Source organism: Meles meles, chromosome 12 (genome assembly GCF_922984935.1).
Source record: "Meles meles chromosome 12, mMelMel3.1 paternal haplotype, whole genome shotgun sequence".
Classification (NCBI taxonomy): domain Eukaryota; kingdom Metazoa; phylum Chordata; class Mammalia; order Carnivora; family Mustelidae; genus Meles; species Meles meles.
The window spans coordinates 93249572-93277328 of record NC_060077.1 but is presented as its reverse complement, the minus strand read 5'-3'; positions in this window follow the sequence as shown (position 1 = coordinate 93277328).

The window sequence follows — 27757 nt, the reverse complement described above, 5'->3', positions numbered from 1 at the left end:
CATCTTACCTGTCGCCCTCCCCGGCCCCAGGTGATGTTGCTGCCTGGAAGAGCAGCGTCTTGCAGAGGCGGCTTGTGACTTATGTGGTCGCGTAGACGGTGGAGGGCTTCTCCGTCACCTTCGACTACGCTCATGCACCTGCGTGAGGGGCAGGGAGGAGAGAAAGTACTTCCTATATCCAGTGCTCCTTCTGATGACACGACAGTGGCAGTGATTTGAAACAAGAAGCTTCTGCTTGACCCTGAAACGGAAGGAAAGCACCCAGCGAGACCTGGAAGCGAAACCAGGCTGCAAAAGCCCTTGAGGTGCCTGTCTTCGGGCCGGGATTCTCCAGGACTGGACAGCATCCTACTGAGGTGGTTGCATCTCTTTGTGAGTCTCTGTAAGTGCATACCCAGAGGGTGGGTTCTCTCTTTGCAACTCCAGTGGGAGGAAAGTTTGGGTTAATCCTGCCAAATAGAGTAAGTCACCAGTCCTTGGTGCTGGGACCTGAACACCAGGGCACGTGCAGGGGGAGAATCCATCGCCCATAAGGTGTCCTTGTTAAATACTAGCTCCTGCTTCTGCTCCCAGCACGTGGCAAGCACCCTCGTCCTCTGAGTGCGGAAGAAAGGGCAGCGTGCCTGTTATAAACGGAACAGCCCCCTCTGTCAGTGGGCTGTCTTGTTACTCATATTGTAACAATATATTGATGTCAGTACATCCAGAGCACACTTTCTTCCACTGTGTCTCCGACTAAAGCAAAGTCACATCAGTGTTTATGTGTACACAAGCAGCACACACCACTGGAGGCCATCACAGCCTTCCCAAAATGAATGCCAATTAATGTCGACGTATTCCAAGAGCACGGAACGGGTGAGCAGGGTCTCCAGAAATTCCTACTGCTCCTTGACTCCAGCAAGCCTTCCCAGTGGCTCTCAGAGGCTGGGGGGCACAGATGGTTTCCTAGACCAGCACAAACCGTGACAGGATTTTGAAACAAAGTTTCAGACCAATCCTTGCTCATGATTTCTTCTCATTGCACAACAATGAAAAATACCTCTTATTAGTAATTTGTTTGTTCACTTAACTCCTTTCTTTAATGCTTATTGTGGAGCAACAAGGAGGACAGACACAATGTTCAAAAGAAGACTCAGTGTTCAATGGCCGCGATTTGTAACACAATTTTAAGCTTGAATACGACAGCGACTGCATTTGCTAAAAACTGTTCCAGTAACTAGGTGGGGAAACACACAATGTTCCACTTGAGAAATGGTCTCAAGAAAAACTAATTCAGTCTAAAAAATTCTAAATAACATATATTGTATGTTGATTGTTTGTAGCTTTGTAAAGGAAAAAATGTGTAATTATTTATTATTAGGTAAGAATCAAGAAAAAATATTTACACTTGTGTTGCTAAGGTTAAATAAAAATAGATAATTTTAACCTTGGTTAAAAAAATCCTAAAACTTAGTAGGAATGCTCAGAACACAAGAAATTAACAAGTGGAAGAGGGTTTAAGAAGAACTGATTTAGAGGAAAAAGTAGCTTGAAATGTATTAATTCTTTTTATTTGAGTCCTTTCTTTTTATTTAGCAGAAAAGTCCATCACTCTGTAATAGGTTGAATTTTGTCTCTCCAAAAAGGAAAAGTTGAGCTCCTAACCTGGTTTCTCAGAGTTAGATCTTATTTGGAGATAGAGTCTCTACAGAGGTGATTGAGTTTGAATGAGGGCATTACGGGTGTGCCCGAAGCCAGTGCAACTGGTGTCCTTATAGGAAGGGGAAATGGCACAGATGCAGGCAAGGAGAAGGCTCGGTGGGCAGAAGGCAGAGATCAGGGTGACAATTCTACAAGCCAAAATGCTCAAGATTGCCAGCAAACCACCAGGGAGAGAGCCCTCAAGCAGACTCTCCCTCCCAACCTTCAAGGGAACCAACCCCACCGACACCATGATCTAGAACTTTCAGAGCCCAGAACTCTGAGCGAATAAATCTCTTTTAAGCCCCAGTCTGGGGTACGTTGGTATGGCTGCCCTAAGTAATGCACCCTCATTCTCTCACCCATACAGCTGGGAGAAAAGCAAAGGAGAAGCCCAGCACAGTCAATAGGGAGGACAGCAGGCTCCTGAAGGTTTATAGCACATAGAGAGGGCAGAAAAATGAGTGTCATTGCTCTCTTCTTTAGAAGAGCCCACCTCTGTGGTTTGCATGAAAACTGTCAATCATATTCCCTTCCATCTCTAGCTGGCAGATGATGAGTATCTTGGTTCGACAGGTAGAGCATAGAAAAGGGGTCGAGCTCCCTGTGGGATGGAGATGTAATAGACTAGGGCTGTTGGCTGTTGGCTGCCATGTCTTCTAAGAGCGGAAGAAGCTGGTCCATAGTATGAACAAATGGACTTGACATACAGAGAGGAGCAGACTTGGGTTGGAGACAGTAAGAGAAGCTGATGGTGTTTGAATCCCTCATCTCAGCCATCCCCAAAGCTCAACCACACACAGCTTTTCAGCTGTGCCCTGCCTTGCCTATGGTGTGTTCCTACGGTGCATGTGTTCCTCTAAGCTAGCTCGAGTTGTGTTTCTGTTCTTGGAAGTAGACAGCTCCATGTCAAGACACCAATAGAAAACTGGCTGGATTTTGTTATTCTTATATACCGAAAGTGTGTTTTAGGCCTCTTGAGCAGGTATCTAAATTTATATCACAGATTTTAAAGGGTTTGAAAACTCAATACCTGTTAACATTATACTTAATAAATGTTTTCATTAGATCAAATTATATAGTGTTGGGATTCAAGGTTACTACTGCATAGGTAGTCCTGGTATTAGTGATTCTGATGACATAATTTTATTTGTATATCTCTCTATACTAATATTTTATGAGTTATTTCTTTAAGTCTTGCCCTGTGTCTTTATAACTAGTTGCACTGACATTGAACGAGGAGGACTATTGAATTGCAACTTTAAATATCGCTCCTCTTTAGCCAGTAATTCACCGAACTGAGACAGACGGTATTTGGACATTTGTCAGTGCCTATGAGAGTCGTATAAATTCACCTCTACACTTTTCCAACAGAGTCGACTTTTCTTCTCCACAAGTGTGTACCTCCCTCAACGAAACCTGCTCCTGTCACAACATTAAGCTTTCAGGCTTGGTCATCCCTGTGTTCATTCATTTGCTCAGTAATTCGTAGATCATACTTTTGTTGTATGCCTATGCGTGTCCACAACTCTGATCTCTGCTGGGTATTCTCAGACTCAAGGAGTACAGCGCTGGCCCTCGGGAGTTTCTAGTTGGTATATGGCTTATGCGAATCCTTTACTCCAAAATGGTCGGTACCTTCAATGGTTGGTAAGATTGAGTCCAAATGCCTTCGCTGACCCAAGTGTCCCTTCCTTAGCACATCAAACTCAAACCCTGAGAACTGAATACTGGCATTCCGGTAGTTAATCTAAAGTATTGGAATAAGTTGCCACAATGAATGCGGATGTCAGGAGCCAAAGTACAAAACTTGAAGACAGCCGAATCGTGGCCTGGGAGAATCCATATCTGCTAGCCGCCCATGTGTCAGTCAGCCCGTGAGCCTGGGCCCTTGCTTAGAGCACACACTTAACTGTGGACCTTGGGACTGGCTTCAGACAGGAAGTGGGAAAGTGTAATTATTCGCCACCCTTGGAAATTCAACCAACCAGCTTAATGATTTATTCTTAGTCTTTGGTTCATGAACTCCATCATAACGTCACCAAATGTGTATTATTTTCCAGTAGGGAAAATAGGGTGACCTGGAAAGTTGGGAGCTCTCATAAGATAGGCGTTGAACATCTAGAATCATCGTGAAGGACTGCAAGAGATCCTGCCTCATCTGCCCACTGCCTAGGAATGGCAGCATTATCTCGCCTACTGCTCACGTCAGCAATCTGGGGATTGCCCTTGATACATCTTCTGGTTTACACCAACTGTACTCCCCGATATGCGGTCTCTCTCTACTATCTCCCTAGAAGTAACCACTTCTGCGTCCCTTTGACCAAGTGACTTGTCCTTGCCAATGAGCTGTGAACAGAGGGGATGGGTGTCACCAAAGCCTGGAAACCTTTACAGATCAGTGCATGGCGCTCAATGTGCCTTCAATGCTAATTCAACAACCAGCCACATTCCAGGAGAGGAGTTTCAGCCTTTGAGCAGGAACAATATGGAACAAAACCCGGGCTGACCTGCATGGAACAGGGCACGAGGGAGGAGTCAATCTGAGTTGTCCTAGGCCACTAAGATTTTGGTGTTATTTCTCACATAGCAGAGCCTGATTGTAATGAAGGAGATGCTTCTCTGTCTCCCAGGAGCATCCAATCTGTCAGGAATTCCTACTGACTCTACTTCAATGTGTGTTCTGGATCTCCCCTCTTCTAGTCATCTCCTTGTCTCCTTTACTACCATCAAGCCCCAAGCCACAAGCCATCTCTTGCCTAGACGATTGTGATATTCCCCTCTTTGGTTTCCCTGTTACTACTTTTGGCCACTTAAAGAGAGACTACAGATCTTTTTAAAACTCCTATCAAATCAAACCATGCCAGTCTCCACTCTGAAATCTTCCAGGGTCTTCCTTTTAAGCCTGTAAGGAAGTGTGAACCTCTGCCATGGGTACAAGACCCCGCACGGCCATCTTCCTCCTGCCTGCCGCTCTGACTCACCTCCTCCCAATACCTCCCTCACTCAATACACTCCAAAAATGTCAGCTCCCATTTCATTTCCTCAACCTCCACGCTGTCTGCTCTCCCTGGAACGTTCTTGCCGCCGCCTCTGCTTGTCTGACTCCGTCACTTACATGTCTTCTTTTCAGAGATCTTTCCCGACCAAAAACACCACGTCTAGCACACCACGTTATTTTCATTTTCCACGTGGCACTCAACACAGCAGATGGGTTTTGTTTGTTTGTTTATTTCCTTTATGTTTTAAGTCTGTCCCCATGAGAACGTTGGCTCTTTTAAAGTGGGGGGCCTCGCCTTTCTTGTTGATAGCTATACTTTCCCTGGGGCAGAGGGAGGTCTTCACTTGAAATGTGGGACTGGCTCTCTGAATGAGTGAATGAGCGCATGCTCACAACCGTGCTGGTGCGAGAGGCGTAGGGGAGCTTGTGGCACAGGGCAAGCTTGGCTCAGGGATGCCTCGCCAGCAGGGATGTCCACCTCTGTCCTCTGGGGGTCCTTTATCCTGCCCCGGTGAGCTGCCCTATGAAAAGCAAAAATGCAGCAGGTACGTGAAGTCTTTCCTCTCTTTTAACGGAACAAGAGGAAATGAATGTTAGTACAGCACTTTGGGATATGAAGTGGCAAAGGACTGTTGAGCACTATGGTAAGGTGTAATTCCATTTGTGGAAACCCCCTTCCTGAAGATCTTTAAAAAGAGGAGGATATAAAGATGTAGCCTAATTTCCCCTTTGTTCTGGAGTCCAAGGGTTATTTTAACCAGAACAGCAAAATGAAGGATTTGTACAAAAAGCCACCACAGTACATGTCCCCATGGTGTCGATTGCTTGGAAGCAGTAAAAACTACACACTTAATGACTCCTCCAGTACAGGTTTTCGCTCTTATTTGAAGATGTAGGAGAATTATCATTCTCAACAGACACCTTCCTTTTTAGTTTGAAGACATATTTAGATTTACCTTGACAGAGGATGGATGATTGTCTGTGTCTTCCCTTTAGACATGGCTTTGTGGCAGGAAAGAATCCTGCTGGGACCATAGAACAGGTCGGTTTTGCCACTGTGGGATGCCGAACCCTACGGACTGAAGCTCCTTCAGGCTAATCTGAAGTAGCGTCTAGTTTATTGCGTCCACCTTATGATCTTGTCTTCCTTCCCCTCTAAGACAAGACCACATTATTTCTTCTAATAATAGTTCCTCTGTTTAAAATATTCCACCACGTTTGGACTTAATGGTTGTTAATATGGGGTGAGCTGTTCAGAAAGGGAATGTCCCCAGGAAAGACTCTGGTTCCTCCACCCGACACGTCCAGGGGGCTGATGACGTGTTTTACGGGCTCGACGGGCTCGGTGGGCTATTTGATACAGCACCGAGCGGTCGTAAACTTTGTTTCAACGGACACTTAAACAAAGCCCGCTCATTCTCTAGTTGATGGAAACTGATCACTTGCTACCTGGACTGAAGCCATGGAGGAGTTTACTGGGCCCAAGAGCTTTGGCATTTGAGTTGCAGGCTGGGTAAACTGAGGCCGAGGAAGGATTTGACGCAGAGCCGACAGGGGCAGGGGTTCTGGCTCTCGTTTTCACGTCTCCAGGATTCAGGCTATAGGCAATTTTCTGACCAGGTGATAGAGGTTTCTGCTTTGTTTTGCTTTGCTTTTTTATTTTGTTTCTTAACAGCAATTCAAACTGGCCTGGCTGCTGTTTGCTGCTAAGATTGTGGGCAAGATGCCAAACATTTTCTTCACAAAGAGGCATTGGCAGACGCCAGAGCCTGGTGATTTCGGTGATGTGCAGAATTCCTTTCCCATGGCTTTGAAACTCATCCTGCTTCATTTTCTGCCTAAAACCTTTGTGATACATGTATTCAGATCTCACATTCCTGGACTTGGTGGGTGACCACCACGTCTTTGTAATGACAAAATCCTAAAGGAATTCCAGAGAGGAGGACAAGATCCTGGATAACTTGGCAAATCCCATGGAATCTGCCGTGTGGAAAAGGATCCCCACACGTAGGTCTCCCCCACCATCCCAGATTATGTCCCTTGACAGGAAGTGTGCCCCCCAAGCACAAACTCACTATGCCCGAAGAGTCTCACGATGCCTTAAATCGGACGAACGGTTTCACAGAAGCCAGCAGAGTACCACTGGAGAGCCGCTAAGGGAGAACAGGGCATCCTGTCGGTCAAAGTATCCTTCAGCAGCTCCCCATGCGGCTTCCTGACACAAGACAGGTGGGAGATGGCGCTGCGGAGAGTCGGAAATCACATCCATGCTCGTTGTGAACTACCTCTGGGGAAAAAACAGAGGGAGAGAGAATAGAACAAAAACCCTGAATCTCTGTTTCAGGGTCACTCAACCTGGAGCTGGCCTGGAAATGCTGGTGTGGGGGGCGGGGGAGGGAAAAGCTGCGAAGGCCAGTGGAAATATGAAACGTGGGGAAACCCGCTTAGCTGCCACGTCGGGAAACCCCATTTTACACATTCCCTCGGTTCTCACATATAATCCTCTCTGATGTTTTTTGGGGGAGGGATGCGAGGTTTTCAGTTTAGAGGTTTCTTTATGAATTTGGTAGATTACTCATAAAATGCTTTTATGTGTTACACAAAGAAATGAATATACGTTATCACAGGAATCACGCAGCACTCGGCTGCTGCTGTTTCAAACAATGCACAGACTTTGACTCAAGAACAGAGTGTTAAACCGACTCCGGAAACTCCCGCTGTCTCGAGACAAAACTTTGTCGGGTTGTGTGCAGCGGCAGACTTCCCTAACTTTTCGTTTTCTTCGGCATACGCACTCCCAAGTTCTGCTTCTTGATTTTGCCTCTTACCCTTCTCACATCCGATGCCCCCGCGTGTGCGTGCATGCACACACACACACACACACACACACACACACACACACACAGTTACCTCAGTTTGGGGTTTTCATAGCATTTCCCCCAGAAGAAATGCTCTCCACCAGAGCTGATGCCTGTCACCACACCCCATCACTTCCCTGGTAATTAAACTCTGACTGATTTATTGACTGACAGCCAACAAATCCCAACCCAGTTTTTATGATATACATACTTCTCCGGGCTAAATTCACTCAAACAACAACCCAGTCAGAGAGGGGAGGAGAGGGGGGAGGAGGCGGGGCGTGAGGGGAGGAAGCGAGTGATATGAAAATAAATATGGAAAACAGCATTAGTTGGCAAAAGGAGACATTTTGCAAAAGAAAGGAAGGGGGAGAAAAAAACTCCATGCAACATCTTTTTCGAATCGGGAGTTCTGGGGAGCCGGGGGCGGGGGGGAGAGCTGGTAAACATCATTACTTCAGCCTGAAGATTCATTCGAACCTCCTCACGTACAAAAGCGCTCTGAAGGGGAAAACAAGACGTGCCTGCAGCTAATATCACAGTCAAGTTCCAATCTTACCTAAGGGAAAGCAGCTTTATTAAAAGTCACGACTGAGATGGCATGACAGGTGCCAATATCCCCAGCCTGACAGATGCGTCGGTGTCCCAACGCCATTTTCTTGTCAGCGGTCCCTAGATGGAGCTCCCCGCAACACCATTTGTCTCTCTTCCAGGAGATCACACGTGCCCGATGTCTGCCTCCAAGCTGCCCTGCGTGGTTTGATATGTGGAATCCTCACAATGAGACTTATTAAAAGACAGTCCATTATTTTTATTTAGAGCGTTTCCAAAGCAAGCAGAGCGCGCACAGAGATAATTTAAAAATCGTGTGGCAGGTCATCTCCGGGCCAGCGTGGCTCCATTTGAAATGCGTAAGAAAGCTGCATCTCCATCCGTACACACACTCACCCGTGCACACGCACACGCACATTCCAGCTCATAATGGGCGTGATGTGAGTGGCGCGGAGCCCTTGACGGATGGCTCTGACCGTCCCTAGCACGACTTTGCTATAAACTACAGGGGCGTTGCAACGTGAAGGAGCAACCCGGCTCCCTTCTTTCCCTAAATCTTTCTTCCTTTACTTCTTTTTTTTCCCCTTCTTATTTCTTTGCATCCCTCTTCTTTTCTGTTACAGGTGGGCTCTCTCATTGCAGCGGTAGGTATAAAATACTCCTGATTGGCTGTATTTATGGGGCCTTCTCGTCCTCCCGTAGGTTTCAAACACAAAGAAAAATGGTCTCTTTTGACCGTGCCTGGTTTGAACAGCAGGTAAAGCTCCAGCAGCCTCCTCTCCAGCCTCCGACGGAAAATTATTACAGATGAAACAGTTCCGTCATGGAAATGGTAAGCGGAAAGCTCTGCCTTAAAGGATGTTGTGCGCACAGGCGATGGCTACTGCTGCTGGGACAAGTGTGACCCAGGCTGGCGCTGCTCTCCCCGCAAGGCAGGACAGCGTTCAGAGAGCACAGTGATACTGCCAGGACCAGAGATGAGAAGTCATGGGGGTGAGACCTCTTCTGGGGTGAACCACGGGGTTCCAGCCTCCACATTGCCTTGTCAGGTGGAGGACGATCCCCGGGAAATCTAAGCGTCCGTAGGCATCGCTCCTGCGACCCCGTCCCGGGGCCTGCGCTCAGGCCCAGAGTGGCTTCTGGCCCCGGCCAGCGGTCTGCCTCCTGGACGGGCGGCCGTCCTGGAACGGCGGGAAGCACTGGGGTCCGCTTTGAGATGCGGCAGGCACAAAGCAACCTGGCAGGGCCTCCGCGGAGGGGCCTGTGGAATCTGCCGGGGCCGCCCTTCCACCTGTCCCCAGAGCTGCTGGGCTCTCGTTTTCGTGAACACACGAGGAAGCCACGAAAGAGTAAAAGGAAAAAAAATCGTTACGATGAAATGGAGCATTCCCATCTTACCATCGTAACGTTGATCTGGCAGACAGGGGCCGGAGGGAGGGTAGTCTCCACGGTCCCCTCTGGGGGTGGGAGGCGGGTGTCAGGCCATACCATCTTCACACCCTGCAGGTGGGGGACAGGTACGCACACCGCAGTGAGCACCAGAGTGAATTCACATGCGATTCTCCCTGTTTATTGGGCCCCTACTAGCCTGCCAAGGCCCAGTGCTGGGAACCATGACATCAGGTATGTGGTCTCCAGCCTCTAAGAGGTCACATCTATTTTTTGCAGATGACAGGATTTCCGACATTGTTTTCCTGGATACTGACGGCCATTTATACATCCCTTTTGCTAAGCCCATCAATGACCTCCTCAGTATTGATCTGGTGCAGGACCGGGTTTCTTCACCTGCGTCCCCGCCCATCGTGGAGCCGCGGTGGGGAGGGGGCGGCATGGCAGTACCTGTGACCTCTCCCTGCTCGTCTCCCTGTTGTGTCAGTTTCTTGAAAATCGACAGCAAGAGTGGACAGCAGGCGTGGCATCTTCTGTTTCGCTCTGACTTTGGGATCTCTTCTCTTCATTATCACTTAGTTCAGGAGCTCACCAGAGGCAGAGGCAGCATGTCAGGCTGATGCCCTCATCCTTTACAGAAGACCCCACCATGCTACCTCTTGTGTCCAGAGGTGGTCTATCCAAAGCCAGAAGAGCACGGACCTTTCTCGCTGTTCCGTCATTCGTAAATGTTCTAATTGTTTTGGGGTCACTTTCGTTGTGTCATTCCTTTGTCAGATGTTTCCATCACTTTCTCAGCAAGTATTAATGAAACACCAGGGGCCTGGCAACGAACAACGCAGACGCTAGTGTCCTGATGGGTCCCGTAGTAGCTCAGGGTTGTCCTTGTACTTGACCATGATCAAACATTTAAAAACTAGGGCACCTGGGTGGCTCAGTGGGTTAAGCCGCTGCCTTCGCCTCAGGTCGTGATCTCAGGGTCCTGGGATCGAGTCCCGCATCAGGCTCTCTGCTCAGCAGGGAGCCTGCTTCTCCCTCTCTCTGCCTGCCTCTCTGTCTACTTGTGATCTCTCCCTGTCAAATAAATAAATAAAATCTTTAAAAAAAATTTAAAAACTACTTTATAAACCAAATTATTTAGATTCATATTGCTATCTACTCAGTGTTATCCCATAGACTTCAGTAAAGGAGGTTCTGTTTTATTTTAGTTGAAGAGAAGAGCATTTGGTTCTATAATTTTCTGGGATCATTACCCTTCCTTGTTGAGCAGACTTTGTGGTTTAGTAAATAACTTCAAATTCCTTTCCTTGGCATTCCAGGTTCTTCCCCATCTGGCTCTAATCTGATTATCTGGTCTCCTCTCTGTCCTCGCCCTCCTGGCTGTCCTCCTGGCTCTGGCCACCAGATCTTGACAGTCTGCTCTGCAGAACACACCCTTCACCTATCCGCATCTCTGTAGAATCTCTTCTCCTGAGCCCGTCTGTGCATCTTTCAGAACTCGTCCCTCCTGCCTTCTCTGTGCCCTCTTCTGTGAGCTGCTACAGATGTGAAACAGTCTTAATTTTTGTTCATGTCCCGCAGCAGACGGGAAGCTCCACATAGACAGGGTCTGTGTCTTCATTGTCTTCGTGAACATAAAATATCCCCCCACAGCTCAGCGAGGTGTCACGGACGTCTCCCCAACATGCACAGCCCTCACCACATTGCTGGCCTTCCAGGCACCATTCCCATCTCTGTGGCATGACCTCTTACCGGATCTCTAGCTGCCAGAGCCCTAGTAATTCTTAAGAGGTCCTTTCTTGGGAGGAAACTCCATTCCTGTATGAAGACTCTTCCTACTCTCCAGTCGGATCCAGTCCCGTTCTCCTAAGGATGCTCTGGGGCTCTACGTAAACTCTTCTACTTCATAATATGGTTATTCAGATGCCTAACTTGTCCTCGTTATCAGATTTGAAATATCTGAGAGGCAGGTGGAGATATATAGCTTGCATCTGTCAGGTTGCACAGCATGGAAGGACATGCTTATCCCATAGTAGGTGCACAATAAAAGCCAATCAAAGGGCTGGATGAATGAACTGATGTATTACGCATCCTCACGCGACTTCAGTTTTATCTCTCTAAAACTGGCTTTTAGCATGTCCCATCAGCAGAAGTAGGCCAAGATATTCTTCATTCAAGACGCACTGGTAAGACAAAGGTGTGCTGGGACCCAACACACCCTTTGAAGACTCTTTCTCGGACTCCCACTGAGAGTAGGTTTTGAATGACTTCTCTGGATTCCAGTTTCGGGAACTCTTGGCCGCTGAGAATGTCAGCCCTGTGGAGGCTGCAGGGGATGCATAAAACATACAGTTAAAGGGAGAGGGGAACGGGGGAGTCGGGAGAGAAGGACCAGGGGCGGGTTGAAGGCGCCGGCGGGGAGCACATGGTCGTGTGGCCTAATTGCGGAGGAGTTGTCAAGCAAGGACGTTATTTTAAAATCTTGCAGGCCAGTGTGACATGTAGGAAGTGTGTAAGGATTTATGGCTGGTTTAGGTCACTCAAGCCAATGGGACTATTTCTTAGGCAGGCACTTGAGACCCTGCTAAACATCATGACTGAAAAGGCATGATTAACAACTTTTTCAAGCTTTTTCAGGAAACAATTTTATTCCCATTTCAAGAACCAGAATCAAAGTTCTCCTTTCCTTGTTTCTATTAGATTTATTCTTTGGCTATGTTTTAAAGTCACCTAAAAGTACTTTTAACTGTTGAAACGTCTCACCCGGGTCACTCCCAGAACCCCAGGGACCTGGAACCGCGCGGAGGTCGCAGGCTTGGGAACCTCACCTGCACCTCCATCTCTGAGGGGACGCTTTCTCACTTTCTTCCCTTTTTGTAACCAAACAATGTAGAGAAAGAAATCCTCCTATTGTCTCCCAATGGAGGCAGTCAGCCAATGGACTGGCCACAGAAGGTCAGGAACAAAACCAGGTGACTGGATAAATTCTCTAAAGAGAAAGGAAAATTAGACGAGATCTGGAGATGCTCCCCTGTGAATAGGAGACGCGGTCCACAAACAGGGCCTCCCTCCCCGACTCCACCATGTGCAGCATCCACAGTCGGCCACCCCGTGTCAGACAGAAGCGCGCTTCGTGCGACTCCACGATAGCGGGAGAGTGAAGCTGGATTAAAACCTAGATCCATGAGTCTATACTCTGTGGGGAGATGTGTGTGGCTTCCGCAGGGTGGGCCTCCCTCCTCCCAGGCCGTGCAGGGCCTTTGCACTTTGCATTCTGAGTGAGAGAGGCCCCGTCTTGCAAACGCAGGTGTCTCTGCCACAGATACCCACTTGTGACAAAGTAATCTACCTCAGTTGTTATTTGTGACTCATTAGTAACTGTGGGACAAAAGTGGGAAGATACCAGGTCTTGCTGCTGAGTCTAGAAAAGCTCCGAGGTTTGCAAAAGTTTCACTGTTTCTTGACACATTGAATTATTCTGCCACTCAGCACACTTTCTCTTACCGTCCCTAATTCCCATCCCACACCCAACAAAAATCACAGGTAGTGTATGTGCACACCTGTGTGTGTATATGTACCACACTTGAAGCTCCTGTGCCTTTGTGACGGACATGGGTGTCTTTCAGGTTTCTTTCTTGGGGAAATGGTTGAGAGGGTTGCAAAGATTTGCACTGTTTTTCCGTAAGCTTCCTTTGGCCTTTGGGAAGAGCCATTCATAGTCTGCCATATTTCTCCTGGGCTAAGTACCTTTAGTTTTCACCCAAACCTTTAGCAGAGTATGTGGAAAAAAAACAACGTTGTGAAGAAGTGAGGCCCAGGCAGCCCGTGGGAAAGGGACCTTTGCACGTGCAGGTACACGAAGAGGGTGTTGGAAGAAGGACCTCTAGAAGCAGTTCTACCGTGCGAAGACGTGCACGAGGGAGCCATGCCCATGTCGTCGTGCAGGGAGCCCAGCAGTGTCCAGCAACTGATGAGCGTGGAGGGAGCTGTGGTCTGGGAAGGAGCACAGCTGCTGAGGGGCAGACTCTTAGCCAGAGAGACCATCTCCTCCTCCCCAAGGACACTGATGGGACTGTGGTGGTGGTGGGTGTGATAAGGCAGAAATTTGGGGTGTAGGATAACAGCCCTTAGGCACGCATGCATCTGTCCTGTTCCCCTGAGTGGTGAGCTCCTGAAGAACCCACAGGGTGTTGATCACAGTCTCGGAGCGCCTCACTTGGAGCAAGGACTCAGGCAGAAGCATTGCCTGAACGATGAATGTGCTGTTACTTGCTAACTTAAACATATTCCCAAATAGTGAAAAGCCTGGGACAGAAGACAATATTTATTTCTATAGACAGTACTAGAGAGCATGAGTAGAATGACATCCACGTTGTGTTTTTTGTTCTCTCTTCCCTTCCCTTCAACAGCCCTTTAAAAATGTCCTCTTTAGTGATCTCTACCTATACCTATTTCCATATCTGTACCTACAGAGATGCCCACACACTTATGTCCTGGGGATCAAATGCAGGCCATCTGCTATACCATGAAATGTGATAGGTTTTAGACTTTTAGTATTCCTACTTACAAAAGATCACAGGTCTGTATAATGATTAGTCTTTTCCTACTAATTGGTGACAACTTGAGTCTCTATTTATCTGAGCATCAAAATGTTTTAAATATTAACTGTTTCCTAAGATTTCAGTGTGCTCATGCTGTGCATCTCGTTAGAGATGGGTCAGCTGGTCATCCGAGGCAGAGCCGGCCAGAGGCTCACGTGGGATGTTGCGGCCCGTCATCAGCTATCACATACACAGGTCATGGGCAGCCCAGACCCAAGGCCATCTGAATGTGGCTGTCTCTGAACTTCAGAGTACCACTGTACATAAAAACTGGCTTGCCTCTAATCAGTGGGACCACCTCATTTGATTTTTGGAAGTCGAATCAGTCAAACTCATCAGACAGTTCTCCAATATGGTCAGTCAAGAGAAGCAGGGTATCTCCTTGTGCGTGTGGGCAAACAGCTTCAGCAAAAGCATGTTTTGAGGAATTCATGCCAAGCGCTTAATGTAAATGGTGAATGAGCAAAGGATTATTTAAGGGAAATTTATCAATACTATCTATAGCTATGTCTGGGCTCATAGATGATATTTTAAATAAAGTGTACCCATTTATTTATTATGTAAGTTAGTTATGTTATATGAATCATGCAATAATTATATACTATATATTAATTATATGATTAAATTATAAAAATTAAATAACACAATCATTAAAATTATATTTAACATCCATGTTATATAGCTGTTACATGAATTAGTATAATTGACTATGTTATCAACTAATTGACTAGTATATATTAACATAAAGTCATTATCTATAATAGCAATATTTTTAGGGGTGCCTGGGTGACTCATTCAGTTGAGCATTCAACTCTTGATTTCAGTTTAGGTCATGATCTCAGGGTCATGAGCTCTGTCCTGGGCGTGGAGCCTGCTTAAGATTCTGTCTCTCTCCCTCTCTCTCTGCCTTCTCCTCCTTCTCTCTCTAAAAATATAAAAAAATTATATGTGTGTGTGTGTGTGTGTGTGTATACACACACATATATATAATTGCAGTATTTTTTAAAGACTAGTATTTGTATTTTGCTTTCTCATATAAAAGCTTGAGTGAGACACCAACCATGAGCCAATTCAGAGAAATATAAAAATTAGCCAGACCTGGAATCCCTAGGACTCTGGAGTGCTATGTGATGAAAAGTGACGGTCCTCCATAATTTCAGCCCTTGTAGAGAGTGTGCTCTTCCCAGAGGCCATGAGCAGCAGTCGGCCATGACCACTGTACACTGCGGTGTCAGTAGCAAAGGGCACTATTTCCGACAACAACTGTCCTCTGGCCACCGACTACAATCGGCCATGGAGTGTCCATGGAGAGGGTGTGACTTCCTTTTAAGGTTGAGGAAATCAGACCTATGTACTGGTCCCTTCCGTGTAAAGCCGGGCCTTAGGGTCAAGGTTTTGAATACACCTGCCGAAATGCAAATGTGTGATGGAAAACAACCGATTGAGTCATTATCACTCATTAATAGTTAACGAGAACTGGTTTGCCAGATGAGCCCTCCCTAAATAAGGCCTTGAGGGAGACAGGAGAGGCAAGAGCTGAAGGCATGAAGGATTCAGAAAACAGAACGTTGTGGTCCTGGGTGGGCAAATGGGCTGAATTGGAGTATAGACTCAGATGTGGGGAACCAAGGGCAGAAAGAAGTAGGACTTCTATGGAAAGGAACAGAATAATGCTGGTGTGCCACTGAAGAGCTGGGAGAAGGGAACCATGATGGGGCCCCCGTCTTGCTGAAGGGGAACGTGAGCACAGGTGCTGCAGCTGGCCTCTCCGTGGGCGTCTTGCACACCTGCTCACACGTGGAGGAGCTAGCAAGACCCTGGCGCACGCTCATGTTCAAAGAGAAGTGCATTCACACCCAGTGCTTTTTCATCTTGCCATGACTGAGATAGGTGTGACCCAAAGGTTATCAATTATCAACAGAAAAGCCGAGGTATAGCCACAGGGATCTCACTCCCAGAGACGGTAATTCTGTTACAGTTCGGGGGGGGGGGGGGTGCGTACGTGATGTTTATACTCTACGAATGAGAAAACAAATTCCAAATAAGCAAACAAAGTGATAGAGAACCAAACAATTGAGGATTGGAAAGGTTCCATCTATTTAATGGCAATATTCTTAAATATTCTTAAAAAATGTCTGCTGTCTTTTTGGAAAGAATGTCATGGAAAACGACAAAGAATGTTTTGCCTTGATCTTATTATTTGAACAATTATTCTTTCTGTCTCAGATAGAATGATCAGTAGTTCATGTTTTTATTTCAAGTGCACACATCGTGACTCGACCACCACCCTGACCTCTCTGCACACGGGTTTTTTGGCACAGGAAGTCCAGGATCATTGTTCTAGTTTCTTCCACTGAGGAGACAAGGCATGTGAATCTCTTGGACTAATGCCTGGCACTTAATAAGTGCTCCATGGGTGTTAGTGTGTTATTGTTATTCTCCTGGTTCCTGAATCCTAGTGGTTTGCCTATGAAGATTCACTCGAGAAGAGTGGACCAAGAACTCAGTCTGTCTCATTCTGTCACGTGCATTCTTTTCATTTTATTTTTTTTAAACTTAAGTTCAGTTAAGTTAACAGGTCGTGTATTACTAGTTTCAGGGGTAGAATTTAGTGATTCATCAGTGCATATAACACCCAGCTCCCAGCTCCCAGATTTCCTCAGAACTCACTTTGAAGTAAGCTGCAGTTCTCTTGGGAACACCTTAGGACTTGGTGTTTAATGGCTCTTGCTTCTTTTCACTTCTCAGTACATGTTTTCTTTACTCTCTGGGTACAGTGCACCAAATAAGTGAGGAAAAAAAAATAAGTTTTGTTTACATAAAAAACGTTTTAAATTGTGAAAATGTGAAGTTAAAAAAGTTACCTGCTGACAATAGTGGCCAGTGAGCCATTCATCCTTATGCCTGGAATATCCTTTCTGGTTAATGAGAAACATGGAAGCGTCCAATAGGCAGAAGAATAACAGGGGGTCCATAGAAAAAGACCTCAATTGATAAGCAAGCATCGAAAAAATTGTTCCTTTTTACTAGCACTTCAACAATGTGAATTTCTAGAAGTTACTCTTTTCTTAACTATTAAAATACAAAAAATAGGGCCACCTGGGTGGCTCAGTGGGTTAAGCCTCTGCCTTCAGCTCAGGTCATGATCTCAGGGTCCTGGGATCAAGTCCTGCATCAGGCTCTCTGCTCAGCAGGGATCCTGCTTCCCCTCTCCCCCTCCCCCTCTCTGCCTGCCTCTGTACCTGCTTGTGATCTCTGTCTGTCAAATAAATAAATAAAATCTTTAAAAAAATATGGTAGCACTCACAATGCATGTCAAATGTGACGATTACAATCTATAGGACTGTAAAATGTTTCAGTGTCTGATATGCTTGGTCAAACATGCAACAAGGAGCTTACAACGTTCAGATGCTTTGATATTTTCTTTTTTGACTTAGTATTGTTCCTTATTCTTTTAAATATTTTTTAAAATGACACATGGTCTATTTAAGAGTTGTTAAGAGGGTCAATCCCAAGATTCTTTTTTTTTTTCTCCCCCTCCTCCTTCTCCTTCCCCTCTTTCTCTTCCTCCTCCTTCTTCTTTGTATCTGTATAAGATGCTAAATGTTGACTAAACTTAAACTTATCGTGAGAATCATTTCACAACATATGCAGGTCATGTCATTATGCTGTATGTCTTAAACTCGCACAGAAATCAGTTGCATTTCTGTACACCAACAACAAGACTGAAGAAAGAGAAATTAAGGAGTCAATCCCATTTACAATTGTACCCAAAACTATAAGATACCTAGGAATAAACCTAACCAAAGAGACTAAGAATCTATACACAGAAAATTATAAAGTACTCATGAAAGAAATTGAGGAAGACACAAAAAAATGGAAAAATGTTCCATGCTCCTGGATTGGAAGAATAAATATTGTGAAAATGTCCATGCTACCTAAAGCAATCTACACATTTAATGCAATCCCTATCAAAATACCATCCACTTTTTTCAAAGAAATGGAACAAATAATCCTAAAATTTATATGGAACCAGAAAAGACCTCGAATAGCCAAAGGAATATTGAAAAAGAAAGCCAAAGTTGGTGGCATCACAATTCCGGACTTCAAGCTCTATTACAAAGCTGTCATCATCAAGACAGCATGGTACTGGCACAAAAACAGACACATAGATCAGTGGAACAGAATAGAGAGCCCAGAAATCGACCCTCAACTCTATGGTCAACTCATCTTCGACAAAGCAGGAAAGAATGTCCAATGGAAAAAAGACAGCCTCTTCAATAAATGGTGCTGGGAAAATTGGACAGCCACATGCAGAAAAATGAAATTGGACCACTTCCTTACACCACACACGAAAATAGACTCCAAATGGATGAAGGACCTCAATGTGAGAAAGGAATCCATCAAAATCCTTGAGGAGAATGCAGGCAGCAACCTCTTCGACCTCAGCCGTAGCAACATCTTCCTAGGAACAACAGCAAAGGCAAGGGAAGCAAGGGCAAAAATGAACTATTGGGATTTCATCAAGATCAAAAGCTTTTGCACAGGTGGTGGGTAATGGGGAGGGCATGTTTTGCATGGAGCACTGGGTGTTGTGCAAAAAGAATGAATACTGTTATGCTGAAAAAATAAATAAAATGGAAAAAAAAATACAAATTGGTGCAGCCGCTGTAAAAAAGAGTATGGAGATTCCTCAAAAAATTAAAAATAATTTTATGATCCAAAAAAAAAAAAAAAAGCTTTTGCACAGCAAAGGAAACAGTTAACAAAACCAAAAGACAACTGACAGAATGGGAGAAGATATTTGCAAACGACATATCAGATAAAGGGCTAGTATCCAAAATCTATAAGGAACTTAGCAAACTCAACACCCAAAGAACAAACAATCCAATCAAGAAATGGGCAGAGGACATGAACAGACATTTCTGCAAAGAAGACATCCAGATGGCCAACAGACACATGAAAAAGTGCTCCACGTCACTCGGCATCAGGGAAACACAAATCAAAACCACAATGAGATATCACCTCACACCAGTCAGAATGGCTAAAATGAACAAGTCAGGAAATGACAGATGCTGGCGAGGATGCGGAGAAAGGGGAACCCTCTTCCACTGTTGGTGGGAATGCAAGCTGGTGCAACCACTCTGGAAAACAGCATGGAGGTTCCTCAAAAAGTTGAAAATAGAACTACCCTATGACCCAGCAATTGCACTACTGGGTATTTACCCTAAAGGTACAAACGTAGTGATCCGAAGGGGCACATGTACCCGAATGTTTATAGCAGCAATGTCTACAATAGCCAAACTATGGAAAGAACCTAGATGTCCATCAACAGATGAATGGATAAAGAAGATGTGGTATATATACACAATGGAATACTATGCAGCCATCAAAAGAAATGAAATCATGCCATTTGCGACGACGTGGATGGAACTAGAGCGTATCATGCTTAGTGAAATAAGTCAATTGGAGGAAGACAACTATCATATGATCTCCCTGATATGAGGACATGGAGAAGCAACGGAGGGGGGGTAGGGGGATAGGAGAAGAATAAATGAAACAAGATGGGATTGGGAGGGAGACAAACCATAAATGACTCTTAATCTCACAAAAGAAACTGGGGGTTGCTGGGGGGAGGTGGGATTGGGAGAGGGGGAGGGGGCTATGGACATTGGGGAGGGTAAGTGCTATCGTGAGTGCTGTGAAGTGTGTAAACCTGGCGATTCACAGACCTGTACCCCTGGGGATAAAAATACATTATATGTTTATTAAAAAAAAAAAATTGGAAGGGGAGGCAAACCATAAGAGACTATGGACTCTGAAAAACAACCTGAGGGTTTTGAAGGGTCAGGGGTGGGAGGTTGGGGGAACAGGTGGTGGGTAATGGGGAGGGCACATTTTGCATGGAGCACTGGGTGTTGTGCAAAAAGAATGAATACTGTTATGCTGAAAAAATAAATAAAATGGAAAAAAAAAAACTCACACAGGGCTGTGTGTCAATTATGTCTTAGAAAAACCGGAAAAAGATTCTGCTAGTCTTCAATAATTGCAGTCATAGTAGTCCCCTGAGTTGGTCCCCATCTTGTCTCTTCCACTTTTCAATAGTTTCTACTCTGAATTCCATCCGTTGTTTCCTCTGATAGTTATCTCCACATTTCTAAATAATATGATGCACTGTTATCCGATGCATTAATTTTAGACGTTGTTGACTTTTTATTATGGTAGATAAAGGCATTAAGATTTAAAAACTTTCTCCTCCTCACATAGACCCAAATATAATTCTATCCTAATTTTATTGTTAAATCCATAATAATGTCTAAACTTGCGTTACCATGACTATGAAAATACTATTTATTGCTGAGCCTAGTGGGGTGCTTTATTGGTTCTTCCTATCTCCTATAACTTTTAGTTTTTTTCCAGGAGTTAATCTTTGCTTTCTTTTCTCATTCACTTAGTTTCTTTGTGACTCTCTAGCTAAAAATTCTCAAAGTAATTTTATTATAAACTATCACTGTTCTTTTCAGAATGTCTGTCCCTTGTGATCTATCTTTGACAACCCACCTTGAGTCATCCACATCCCCTTCCAGTCTGGACTATATTTTCTAGGCTTTCTTGTGCACCTGTCATCTTGTGATTGGCTTTTTTAGTCATTTTATTAATTCCTTTTCTGTACTGGTCCCCATGCCATTCTCTTTCTTGGTTTATTCCACTGTTTGGGCAGAGCACTTTTTTCTATAAACTTCTTGAAAACAAATACATAGGAAGTACATTTTATAAGATTGTACATATCTGAAGATGTCTTTATTTTTCTCCTTCATTTGATGGCAATTTGACTGAGTACAGAAATTGAAGTTGAGAAGTAGGATGCTGTTTCGACTCTCATGACTTGCTATGTTGCCCAGTTTAATCTGAATCTTTCTCAAAGCATTTAGGAATTTCTCTTCTTGCCTGGAGTTTTATTCTTTAGGAATTTCTCTTCTTATTCTTTATTCCAACATTGTGCCTAGTATTCATGGAACCAATCAATCTGGATTTACATGTTCTTCAGTGCTGAATTTTTTTTTAACTCCTGTTAGTTAGATATTAGTCCTCGTGGATTAATTCTCCTCTATTTTTCATATTATTCCTTATCTCACATTGTCCATCTCTGTGTTTTTGTTCTACTTCTAGGGAGATATCCTTGATTTATCTTTCAACCTTTCAACTTAATTTTTATTTCAGTTATTAAATTTTTTATTCATAAGAGCTCATGTTCACTAATTATCCTCCTTTTAGAGCATCTTGTCTATATTTTCATTGATGCAATATCTCTTCCTTTCTCTCTGTGGCTCTCCATTAAATTTCCTCTAAAACTTTCCTCTCACACTGACTTGTCTCTCTCCATTTGGCTCCATTTGCCTTTTGCTTCTTCTGTCTTTTGCAGGACAGAGGCTTCTTTTAAATGTGCATTTTATTTCTTAACACTATGAAATATTCCATCAATATTAATTTAAATAGAACAGAAGTTGGGCAGCACATAGTCCTAGCAGGGTTGTTAAGAACATAGTTTCCGGAGCAAAACCATCTGAATTTAAGTTTCACTTTCCAGCCATATGACCACAAGCAGATTACTTGACACTCTGTGCCTCTGTTTCCTGGTCTTTGGAATAAGGCTAATTACAGTACTTATAGGATATCTGAGAAATTGAAATCAGTGGATCTGTTAATGGACAATTTAGGACAATCCCTCACACATAGAACTCATTAAGTCAAAGCCATTATTATTATTATGATTATTGTTACCCAATGAGGTCATATTTTGGTGTCTAGTTCTGATAACTAGTTCCAACTCTAAGTGGAACATTGACAAGCTAAAAATTTTCAAGAGGATGTTGATGAAAGATCTGAAAGTTGTCATATGAAGAATAGATAAGAAAGCCACGAATGGGGGCGCCTGGGTGGCTCAGTGGGTTAAAGCCTGCTTGTGATCTCTGCCTGTCAAATAAATAAATAAAATCTTTAAAAAAAAAAAAGAAAAGAAAACCACGAATGTTTAGTCTGAATAAGGAAAATGGCTTGGTGAGGAAACATGATATTAATTTTTAAATATTTTATTTTATTTTATTTATTTGACAGAGAGAAATTACAATTAGGCAGAGAGGCAGGCAGAGAGAGAGGAGGAAGCAGGCTCCCTTCGGAGCAGAGAGCCCGATGTGGGGCTTGATCCCAGGACCCTGGGATCACGACCTGAGCCGAAGGCAGAGGCTTTAACCCACTGAACCACCCAGGTGCCCCTTAATTTTTAAATAAAATATATATTTGCCAATAAAACTCTTTTTTTGTGTGGTTGTAAACATTCATAGCTTTAAAAAAATTCTTTATTTAAATTCCATTTAGTTAACATGTACTGTATTATTAATTTCAGGGTTAGAATTTAGTGATTCATCAGTTTCCTATAATCCCATGCTCAAGACAGTTCTTCTAGCTATGGTGGAAATGTGGAGGGCTATATGAAATAAAACAAGGGGAGAGAAGAATTTAGGAAAACAAAAAGATTTGGGTAACCTAGATTGCTGACCGCGACAGCACTACCTTCTACAAAGACAGGATACTGTCTGTATGAATTTCCAACTGCAGCCATAAAAATTAGCAACACATTTACCACTTTGTACAACACGTATTTATTGACTTAAAGTTATGTGGAGAGTCAGAACTCTTATTGGGCTAAAAACTAGGTGTTGTCAGGGCTTCGTTCTTTCTGGAAACTCCAGGGGAAAATCTGTTTCTTGCCTCTTTCACCTTCTAGAAGCCACCTGCATTCATTGGATCACAGCCGTTTCTCCATCTTTGAAAGCAGCAGAGCAGCACCTTCAAACCCCCCCCCCCCAATCTCCATATCCTACCTCCCTTTTATAGGGATCCTGCCCAGGTAATCCAGGATGATTTCTCCATCTCAAGATCCTTAATTTAACCACATCTGCAAAACCATTTTACTGTTTATGGTAACATATTCACAGATTTCAAGGATTAGGCTGTGGACATCCCTGGGGACCGTTATTCTTATTACAACACTGCCTGTATCTTGAAAAAAGAATGCAATGGGAACTGTTAGAAACAGGAAGGCAGGGCTCTCCTTAGCCCAGCAGAGAGCCATCATGCTGTGAGAGACTTCTGGGTGATGTCACGAGGACACAAGACCAGCCATTCTTCAAGGAGCAGGCCCAGAAGGTAGCCGGGAACAAAGGAAGGAAAAGGACGTAGGTAACACTGGGCCCAACAGCAATAGATTTGTGGTACGAAGAGGAATTCCCAGCCTTAACCATGGTGACCTGCAGGAAAAATGAAGGCCAGCTCTAAAATGTAAGTTGTGGAGGTCAAAGGCCTGGGGTAGATTCTGTAGACACGTAATTTTTAACATAATTATAAAAAGTAGTAAGTGTACAATCGTGGCTACATTTTTCTACAAATCACACTAAAGGAATAAAAAAGGACAAGAAGAAAAGAAAAGAAGAGAGAAGAAAATAAAAACTGTACAAACTCTATTTTCAGTGAAACCAGGAGGGAAATGCAACATCATCTCTGGTTTATGCAAAAGATGTATCACAAGCAGCTGAGTGGAAGAGGAAAGACAGAGAAGGGACAGTGGAAGTAGAGAAGGAGCAGCAGGTCCGGAGGTGGGTCTCAGGAAACGTCAGCACAGAGACCTTTCCTGAAGGTCAAGATCTCAGCTTGGAGCTGAAAACATTCCATGTGGCTTATCTGTAACAAAGGGTGTCAGGACTCAGAGAAGCAGAGAAGGTGGGGGACCCCTCACAGGAAAAGGAATGGTCTGGAGCAGTGGAAACCAGGAGATGCTGTGGGGAACCATGGAGGGCTGCGCTGCAGAAACCACCCTAGCCCTACCCTGGGCTTTCTATACACATGAATCCTCTACACATAACTACTGAAGGAAAACCAAGTGTTTTTTTTTTTTTTGTTTTTGTTTTTGTTTTTCCTCATGGTGAGTAGTAAAAGTTGAGCTGCCATAGCACTGAGGCAAAGCCATTGTAAGAAAAAAAAAAAAAATGATGGGGACGCTTGGGTGGCTCAGTGGGTTAAAGCTTCTGCCTTTGGCTCAGGTCATGATCCCAGGGTCCTGAGATCAAACCCCACATCGGGTTCTCTGCTCAGCGGGGAGCCTGCTTCCTCCTCTCTCTCTGCCTGCCTCTCTGCCTACTTGTGATCTCTGTCTGTCAAATAAATAAATGAATAAAAATCTTTAAAAAAAATTTAAAAAAATAAAAAGAAAAAATATGATGAAAAAATGTAATCTTAGACAAATATCACTAACCAGAAAATAAATGTCACTAATTGGAAAATGATCATTTTTCACATAAGGTGAAAGTTGTGGAAATATTTGGCAATATTTTAAAAACTTTTAAACTCTAATTGCCTCTAGAAATGAAGACGAGAAAGGAGAAATGAAAGAGCTCTGGGAAGAGATGCTAGATATTAGAAATGAAAAATGTTAGAAAAAATTTTTAGAAATGAAGATTATATATGGTCTCTCTGTATTATTATAGAATATTATATAAACATAAATTATTAAATATGTATAAAATAAAAATAAATATAAATAAAATAGACATTTTCCCCTAGAACAATGGGTTCAGTATTCACTGAGTCAGTGTTTGCAGAAACTTTATAAAACACAATTGTTGTGAATAATAAGAACGCACTGTGCATGCCTGTGTACAAGCATATCTATATGTATATAAACGCACGCATTTTTATGTGTATTTGCCAATTTTCCTTCACACCACTACTATCAATACAATAAAAGGCTATGTTTAAGAAGAGGGTCTCAGGGGTTCTTTGGGAAGATTGTCAAGGGCATTTTGAAGGAACAGTAGGTCTTCCTGGGTGATCGGGCCAATTTACAGTTGAATTGGGGTTTGTTTGAGGTTTCTTAAGTATAGGACTTTCCTCCCTTTTTTCAACTACTACTTGTTTATAAGATTTATACAAACCCTTGAGAGACTTACTCATGACTTAATTTAGTTTGCAACGTTTAAATTTTCTCCATGCTGTGTTTATCACCACAGTACATGCATGCCATGCAGATAAGAAACTCCAAGACCCTAGCTGGTGAAGCTTTAGGGCAATGAAATCATTGTTCTGTAGAAGCTGAGAAAACTTGGATGCCAGATGCAAAAAAAGAGTGCAAGGAGATTTTCCTACAAAGGGGGAGCATTTCCATGAAGACTCTGAACTTTATGATTCTCAATACCAATTGTTCTTGTGTTGTGTATTGCTTTAGGAAAATAGTACTTAAGTTCTCTTTGCCAAAGCACTATAAAAGCAGCTATGAAAATGTTCAGACAGCCCGGAAGATCCATTTGCTAAGTGAACTTTCTGGAGGTCTCTCCCTCCAGCCCCCTGCTTGTTGGGCAAACGCCTACCTTACCTTTAATTTGATTCATACGAAAAAATGTCCTTTTTATTTTGCTCCCAGAGCTTTTTTTTTTAGTCCTTCCTGGTGCCTTGTTTGTTTTCAGTCATTAATCCATCCATGTATCCATTTATTTATTCAGTAAACATTTACTGAACTACACAAGGTACTACCAGATGCTACTGAGAATAAGAGGGAAGAAAAAAGCAGAAACTGTTCTACTCACTGGAGTCTCAATTCTAAAGATGGAAGACATATAATTCAAGTAAAGTTATTAAATAAATAATAAAATATCAGACATAAGGATATTTGATACACAGAATTAAAATTATCTGATGGGGGGGTGCCTGGGTGGCTCAGTGGGTTAAGCATCTGCCTTTGGCTCAGGTCATGGTCTCAGGGTCCTGGGATCAAGCCCCACATCGGGCTCTTTGCTCAGCAGGGAGGCTGCTTCTCCCTCTCTCTGTCTCTGCCTGCCTCTCTGCCTACTTGTGATCTCTCTGTCTGTGTCAAATAAATAAAGTCTTTAAAAAATAAAATAAAATCATCTGATTTTATAGAGAATGACTGAGGAGTTATTTTAGATTAAGTAATCAGGAGGTGATATTTTCTTGCATGTTGTATTTTCATTTTTGTTTCATTCAAACTGCTTTCTATTTTCCATTTTTACCTCTTCTTTAACTCACGTGTTAGTCAGGAATGTGTTATTTACTTTCTTAATATTTGGGAACTGTCTAGAACTATTTCTGTTATTGATTTTTAATTTAATTCCACTTGGTAAGACTTCAGTTCTTATAGATATTGAGATTTATTCTATGGTTTTATTTTTTATTTATTTTTAAATTTAAAATTTTTTTTATTGTGTTGTGTTAGTCACCATACAGTCCATCATTAGTTTTTGATATAGTGTTCCATGATTCCTTGTTTGCATATAATGCCCAGTGCTCCATGCAGTCTGTGCCCTCCCTACTACCCATCACCAGGATCACCCATCTCCCCATGCCCCTCCCTTCTAAAACTCTCTGTTTCCCCGAGTCCATAGTCTCTCCTGGTTCATTTCCCACTCCGATTTCTCCTTTTTCATTTTTCCCTTCTCCTAATGTCCTCCCTGTTATTCCTTATGTCCCACAAATAACTGAAGCCATATTCTATGGTGTTATGAACCCAAATTTTGTCTACCTTGGTAAATATTCTGTGTTAATATTTTTTAAAAAATGTGTATTCTGTTGTTGTTGGATAGGAATTCTATAAAGAGTAATTGAATCAGTTTAGTTGGCAGTGCTGTTCAATCTTCTATATCCTCACTGAGATAGGGATATTGAAATGTTTTATTATGATGGTATATTGTGTATTTCTCTATTTCTATCAGGTTTTGCCTCATTTATTATAAAGTTTTATTATTACCTAAAAATTGTATGATTGTACCACACTCTAGTATAGTTTAGTGTGGTTTGCCCTCTGGATAAACTGAGTCCTTTAAATTACTGTTTTATATGGTAGGTAATATTCTTTGCACTTATATCTACTTTTTCTTATTATGAAGCCCTTTCATATTTGAATTTTTGAGTATGATATATCTTTTTTCTCCATCTTTTACATTTAACTTATTTGTGTCTTGTAAAAGTGCATTTCTTGTAAGTAGTGTGTAGTTGGGTCTTGCTATTTAATATACCTGATATCTCTGCCTTTTATTACTTTTTAATTTTTTTAAAGATTTATTTATTTTAGAGGGGTGGAGAGGCAGAATGAGAGAGATAGAATCTCAAGCAGACTCCCTGTTGTTGAAAATGGAGGCAGATGCAGGGTTCGATCTCATGACTCTGAGATCATGACCTGAGCTGAAATCAAGATTTGGATGTTCAGCTGACTGAGTCACCCGAGCACCCAGTCTCTGCCTTTTAAGTAGAATATTTATACCATTTACATTTAGTTTTATTATAGAAATTTTTAAGTTTAAGCCCATTATCTTGCAATTATTTTTTCAATTTGTTTCGTCTCTTCTTTGTTTCTCTTTTCATATTTTGTCTCTTCTTTCAAATCAATTGTATTTTATTATTCCATTTTATCTCCTTTGTTTACCACTGTTTGCCTCTAAGTGATGCCCATTTTCTTTTCTTTTTTTTTTTTTGTGATGCCCATTTTCATGTGTAAGAAAGAACATTGCTTTATCATTTCCAATGCTCTTCATTCTTTTGTGCCGATTGATATTTTTAACTGGTATCATTTTCCTTCTACCTGACATCTTCCTTCTTCCTTTCACATTCCT